Source organism: Schistocerca piceifrons, chromosome 3 (assembly GCF_021461385.2).
Source record: "Schistocerca piceifrons isolate TAMUIC-IGC-003096 chromosome 3, iqSchPice1.1, whole genome shotgun sequence".
In the NCBI taxonomy this organism is placed as follows: Eukaryota; Metazoa; Arthropoda; class Insecta; order Orthoptera; family Acrididae; genus Schistocerca; species Schistocerca piceifrons.
This window is the reverse complement of record NC_060140.1, coordinates 212,271,893-212,279,317: the sequence shown is the minus strand read 5'-3', so window position 1 is coordinate 212,279,317 and position 7,425 is coordinate 212,271,893. Positions and strand designations below refer to the sequence as shown.

General features: G+C 42.4%; 1 non-coding gene across 1 annotated transcript; it reads right to left on the bottom strand.

Annotated features, from left to right (window-relative positions):
* Window positions 1–529: 529 nt before the first annotated feature.
* Trnas-gga lies at window positions 530–613 on the bottom strand. The gene is given in 2 exon segments: window positions 530–564; window positions 574–613. It is a non-coding gene; the product is annotated as a tRNA-Ser (tRNA).
* Between the last annotated feature and the right edge of the window lie 6,812 nt (window positions 614–7,425).

Sequence of the window (7,425 nt, the reverse complement as noted above, 5' to 3'; positions counted from 1 at the left end):
TTAGCGTAAGTTAGTTTAAGTAGTATGTAAGTCTCGGGACCGATGATCTCAGCAGTTTGGTCCCATAGGAATTCACACACATTAGATTTCGTTCACAACAAGCCGTTTAACAGTACCCAAATTCGGCAGTTCTATGTATGTATTGTACCCACTAGTTTAAAATATATCCAGTCACTCCATAGAATATTGGACGGGTACGTGCCATCAACTTATATCCGTGCCAGAAACCGAAAAATTTAGAACATTCCTTCGGATCTTGAGATATCAGTTCCTATAACGTCTGGATCTTGTACGGAAGCCAGTGGAAAACAGATCCCAAAACTTTCCGTATTGTTGACCATGGTATGCCCAATTCCCGTGATACTATACGACCACTAGCGCTACCCGGTCCACATGCTCCATGGTCAGTTACAGTAACAAATGGTTCAAACGGCTCTGAGCACTATGGGACTCAACTGCTGTGGCCATAAGTCCCCTAGAACTTAGAACTACTTAAACCTAACTAACCTAAGGACATCACACACATCCATGCCCGAGGCAGGATTCGAACCTGCGACCGTAGCGGTCGTGCGGTTCCAGACTATAGCGCCTTTAACCGCTCGGCCACCCCGGCCGGCGTTACAGTAACAGCGACCCGTCAAAAACTTGTACGGAGATAGGACGTCTTCTTCTTCCAGGTGTCACACCAAGCTCACCTATGTTTTAGAAGTTCATTGTCATCCTGTTTAAACCATTTAATCACATCGGGCCACGCCTCAGACAATCAAGTCGGCGATACTCTCTCAACGCGCACTTTAATTGGTGCCCTTAACATAAAACAGTTTCACCGACAGCGCACGGTCTCCCTTCTCGATGGCCGTAGCGTTCACTCACGTTAAGGCTTGTAAAATGACAGCTTGGATGTCATACCGTCATTTAAATCGCGTCAGTTTTGCACCTAGTGCCCAAAATTTATACTAAATTTTTCCAGATAAATCGGTTTCATGTGAACGCAAAGCAAACCTACCAATTTTAGCAGCCATACCATAATTAAAGATTACATTGGACTTCCGTGAATAGCTACACTTTAATTATAAACATCCGTTATTTAGGATATGGCTGGTGTGGACAGTTCTGCTCTTGGCAGCATACACAAATGTATCTCATACATGCGTTAAAAGATGTGACAGATGTAGTTGCACCTCACAGTATTGTGTTAATGTATGTGCATAATACACATTTTTGTTAATTGTAGTACCTTCATTTTTCAGCATGATATGATCCACGTGACAACAATACTATATGCACAATGGAAAATTCGTTCTTATTGGATTACACTTTGTGTCACGCTCGCTTATTTGTCGAAGATGTTATCGTTATTTTTACATTTTGATGCAAAGAATTTTATTATAAGGTATAATCTCCGATATATTCAGTTTATTCGTGATTGTATTAGTATCACTATGTTCAGAATGAGACAGTGTTCCATCACATCATAGGTGTACAATAAATTTTTGTTTTCTTTTAAACACTATTTAAGAGTTTTTAATTCGTATTTCAATGGAATCTACATACAATAGTATTGTTATTTTATTATAATTTTCAATGTGTGGTTTGTAATCTCATATTTAGTGAGTGATTAAGGTAGGATGCAGTGCAGTTCATGTTCTGATTAAGGTGATGTTGAAGGTTTCTTTGACCCATTTGTAGTCGCGTGTTTGGTACTTAATGCGGGCTGGAGTTTCTTCTATATGCCGCTTAAGGTGCTTTGGAAATTTTCTATGAATTTTTACTGTACAATTCTGTTTGTTCATTTAGCATTTGTTCCACATTCACACGACTAAGGAGCCAGAACACACGTTAAATGAACAATTAGAAATGCGGGGCCAAATTTCTTAAAGAAAATGATATACATTTCAGTAGCCTGACATAAACAGAACCTTCCACACCAACCATAACCTAAATACAAACACGTAAGTACTTACCATATGAACCATTTTATCACTTATGCCTTTATTATCCACATTCTACTCACTTACAAATAAAAATTTTGCTATCTGTGGTAGGTGGATTGTGAAAACGGGTAAAGACTGAAACCAGACAGCCAGTAATTAAACAACAGCTTTTGTGCCAAAATGTCTTTTCTTCAGTTAAAATGCTGTACCCCCTCAGGCACAGAGTTGTCAATTATTATATAGTTCACATCGGGAAGTTTCCAGCAAATGGCGTTGTCTGTGTTTTATTAGTAGATATTTTAAAACAATGTTCAGGACATAGAGTAGCTGATAGACTGCTCTCTGATAAGTAATCTTCTGTTCCTCGAATTATTATAATGTCGTGAAGGAAGTTTGGGAACTGCTCGAGATTCAGTAGGAGACCTTGGAATTCTTCTACATCCATAGACTTGTTATGAGTTTAATACACAAACTGCTCAGTAAACAGACTGTACATCTATCTAAAAATTTGTACTCGCATATTTTTTCATTGCGTGCGTGAAACAGCTGCAGTGTTGAAGTTATTCTATTGTTTATATGTATAGCTAGGACCATCTTAATCAAAATGTCTATCAGTCGTCATTACACTTATCTTATTAGGTACGGAAGATCACTATTTAATCGAACTGAAGCCTTCTGATAGGTCAGACAGACTAAGTGTGATTCTTATTAATATGATAAGTGATATACAATATGTAAAAGGCTATGTGTCCGTTTTTCTGAAGTTATCATAAGCATAAATTCGAATAGCTTCGCTTCATATTAAGAGTGTGCAATCAGAACAATAGCTGTGTAAAGTTGAATCGTCTGAGACGTTGACTACCGGGTTTTTGGCGCTTTTCGAACGTTAGTGTTCGATTTACGCGCAGTAAAGCAGCAAGAGGCCATAGAAAACGCGTGCGTGACCTCTAACTCCCGCTAACTATGTCGCTGCTTTGGTGGGTCGTCTGTGGACTCTTGTACTCGGTCAAGCACATTTTCCATGTGACTGTAGAAAATATCTCCCAAGACATTAGCCACTGTGCAGCACTCGTTAGCGAGCTGTTCACAAAACTAAGGCATAAATATAAAAATTTGTGACCGTAAGGAAATAAAAAAGAGGTCTGAAGGGTAGGGTAAAATGTTTTCTCCATATCTCGAGCTTCGTTCGGTCTTCTCCAAGATGCTGTAAAACAGAAAAGAGCAAATGATTCTCCTACAAAGTGAAGTTCTGTGCATAGATTTACCACAGCGGTATGAATTGTGTGGCGTATGATGCTTTGGGTTATACCATATTTCATGTTGGAGGGATCTAGTTGGTTACTAATACGTGGGCCGGAGTGCCCATGCGGTTCTAGGCGCTGCAGTCTGGAACCGAGCGACCGCTACGGTCGCAGGTTCGAGTCCTGCCTCGGGCATGGATGTGTGTGATGTCCTTAGGTTAGTTATGTTTAATTAGTTCTAAGTTCTAGGTGACTGATGACCTCAGAAGTCGTATAGTACTCAGAGCAATTTGAACCATTTTTTTTTTTTACTAATACGTGAGTGTTCAGTGGTTTATTTAGTGGGATAGATTCTTATCGGCTAATCAGTCATCAATCATGCCAAGAAGTGACAGTGTCTTCTATGAAGGGTGTGAAGAAACTACAGACAGATTTGTAGTGATATTAGAGGAGATAAAATATAAATGTCGTGTGACTAGGGCCTCCCGTCGGATAGAGCGTTCGCCGGGTGCAAGTCTTTCGATTTGAGGCCACTTCGGCGACTTGCGCATCGATGGGGATGAAAAGATGATGATTAGGACAACACAATACCCAATCCATGACCATAGAAAATCTCCGACCTAGCCGGGAATCGAACCCGGGCCCTTAGGATTGAAATTATGTCGCGCTGACCACTCAGCTACCGGGGATGGACATTAGAGGAGATAAAAAGAAATAGTTTCGTTATATGTCACAGGTGCAACGATCGCTGACTGAGGGTCCTTGAACGGTTTGACGCTGGACTTCTCTTAGCTTTTTGGCTGCTTCGTATGCAATTCGTTGCAATCGTTGTCTGATTAGCAGCGCGCTTACATCTTAAAGATAGGAAGGGTAAGTTTTCAATGTTGATAGCAGTGTCCATGACCCTAGATAAATAACTATATTATTTTTGTTGACGTAATGTTGAGTTTGTGTAAAAGTGTCTTCTGATGTTTACAGGCTGTTGATGGCTGACTTGTGGCCCAGCGGTTCTAGGCGCTTCAGTCTGGAACCGCGCGACTGCTACGGTCGCAGGTTCGAATTTTGCCTCGGCCATGGATGCGTGTGATGTCCTTAGGTTAGTTAGGTTTACGTAGTTCTAAGTTCTAGGGGACTGATGACCTCCGATGTTAAATCCCATAGTGCTCAGAGGCATTTGATGGCTGACTACACTCTGATCGAATTACCTGATATGCATCATTTACGGGGAGGCACGATGCAACATTGTAGCAGCAAAGGCACCTGTGTTCAGGACGATTTCTAGGGAGGAGGTTACCAAATCATGTCACAAATGGCTCTGAGCACTATGCGACTTAACTTCTAAGGTCATCAGTCGCCTAGAACTTAGAACTAATTAAACCTAACTAACCTAAGGACATCACACACATCCATGCCCGAGGCAGGATTCGAACCTGCGACCGTAGCGGTCGCTCGGTTCCAGACTGTAGCGCCTAGAACCGCACGGCCACTCCGGCCGGCAAATCATGTCACATTTCAAAGACATAACAGTTGTCTTCGTGAAACACGAGCACCTACACCAGATCAACGGGGAAATAGTAGAGTTTACAGTGTGCAAGCTGTTCAGTTTGAGGAAGCTGTGCCCGCGGAATTCAGGATAGCCCAAGCTCTAGCACACGATCCTTCGCCAAGGAAATAAACATCTCCAGCACCCATGTGTGGAACGTCCTGCACGTGTCGGGTATCCATCCGCTAAAGCATCGGAAGGTACAAGACTTATCAGCAGATGACTTTTCCTATAGCGTGGAATACTATCAATGGGATCTGTACCAAACTGTGAACATCACTGACTTCCCAACGTGTGTTTTGTGTACTGATGAGGCTGCCTTCACAAGCGAAGGAATATTCAGTAGCCACAATAGGCAAGACTGGGAGACTGAAAATCCTACGATAACTCGTGTGTTCTGTGATCAATAGATACTTACCATAAATGTCTAGTCTGGTGTTGTTCATGGGCATCTGATTGGGTCGTATCATTTGCCTAATAAGCTCGCTGAAAGGAATGTAACATATCTTTCTACATGACGTACGACTAGAAATATTGGAGAATTTCCTTCTAGCGTTAAGGTTTATGGTTCCCGCACGAGGGGGCACTACCACACTTTGATATCAGATTGCGTGTAGAAAATATTCTCCCCAATCTGGATTGAGAGGGGTGGGCCACCACATTCCTCCGACCTCATTCCTATGGAATTCTTGTTATATAGGAGATGAAATATTTGGTGTGTGAGACACCGAACCACACCCGAGTGGAGGTGGTTGTCCATTTGGTTCAAGCTGCAGCTATTATTCGTGAAGTGCCCTGACATGAGTGTCATAACTCTCAGCCTCACTGCACTTTTCCCCCACCTCCACGGCATGCAGACGGAGAGCAAGGAGGAGGAAGAGGGAGAAACAGCCAACGCGCCACATATAAATGGCAGTACAGTCACGCTGCATACGAATTGGTTTTGTATTTCAGATTTCATGGATCACAAACAAAATAAATTTTCAGCATTATTTATTTATTTATGGCGCCCTGCAGACATAATATAATTTTTGTCTGAACTCGACTTGCCACGCATCTACATCTACATCTATACTCTGCAAGCCACCTGACGGTGTGTGGCGGAGGGTACCTTGAGTACCTCTATCGGTTCTCCTATCTCTTCCAGTCTCGTAATGTTCGAGGAAAGATTGTCGGTATGCCTCTGTGTGGGCTCTAATCTCTCTGATTCTATCCGCATAGTCTCTTCGCGAGACATACGTAGGAGGGATCAATATACTGCTTGACTCCTCGGTGAAGGTATGTTCTCGAAAGTTCAATAAAAGCCCGTGCCGAGCTACTGAGCGTCTCTCTTGCAGAGTATTCCAGTGGAGTTTATGTATCATCTCCGTAACGCTTTCGCGATTACTAAATGATCCTGTAACGAAGCACGCCGCTCTCCGTTGGATCTTCTCTATCTCTTCTATCAACCCTATCTGGTACGGACCCCACACCGGTGAGTAGTATTCAAGCAGTGGGCGAACAAGTGTACTGTAACCTAGTTCCTTAGTTTTCGGACTGCATTCCCTTAGGATTCTTCCAATGAATCTCCGTCTCGCATCTGCTTTACCGACGATTAATTTTATATAGTCATTCCATTTTGAATCACTCCTAATGCCTACTCCCAGATAATTTATGGAATTAACTGCTTCCAGTTGTTGACGTGCTAAATTGTAGCTAAATGATAAGGGATCTTTCTTTCTATGTATTCGCAGCACATTACACTTGTCTACATTGAGATTCAATTGCCATTCCCTGCACCACGCGTCAATTCGTTGCAGATCCTCCTGCATTTCAGTACAATTTTCCATTGTTACAACCTTTCGAGATACTACAGCATCATCCGCAAAAAGCATCAGTGAACTTCCGATGTTATCCACAATGTCATTTATGTATATTGTGAATAGCAACGGTCTTACGACACTCCCCTGCGGCACACCTGAAATCACTCTTACTTCGGAAGACTTCTCTCCATTGAGAATGACATGCTGAGTTCTGTTATCCAGGATCACTTCAATCCAATCACACAATTGCTCAGATAGTCAATATGTTCTTACTTTGTTCATTAAACGACTGTGGGGAACTGTATCAAACGCCTTGCGGAAGTCAAGAAACACGGCATCTACCTGGGAACCCGTGTCTATGGCCTTCTGAGTCTCGTGGACGAATAGCGCGAGCTGGGTTTCACACGATCATCTTTTTCGAAACCCATGCTGATTCCTACAGAATAGATTTCTAGTCTCTAGAAAAGTCATTATACTCGAACATAATACGTGTTCCAAAATTCTACAACTGATCGACGTTAGAGATATAGGTCTATAGTTCTGCACATCTGTTCGACGTCCCTTCTTGAAAACGGGGGTGACCTTTGCCCTTTTCCAATCTTTTGGAACGCTACGCTCTTCTAGAGACCTACGGTACACCGCTGCAAGATGGGGGGGGGGGGGGGGGGCGGCAAGCCACGCAATCGTGACTTGTTTAATTTCATAATCGGAAAAAGGTCTTTCACACAAATTTGTCGATCGAAATATTGTAGCACTTTGCGACTTCATTTATGGAGACTAGGACGCTCAACCTGAAAAAAGTAATGTAGACATCCTGTACAGTTTTAATGTAAAAGGATTTATCATTAAAACGAGCATTACCTTGCAAGTCAGTTACATCCGCACATGCTCAGGTCCGCTTCCAA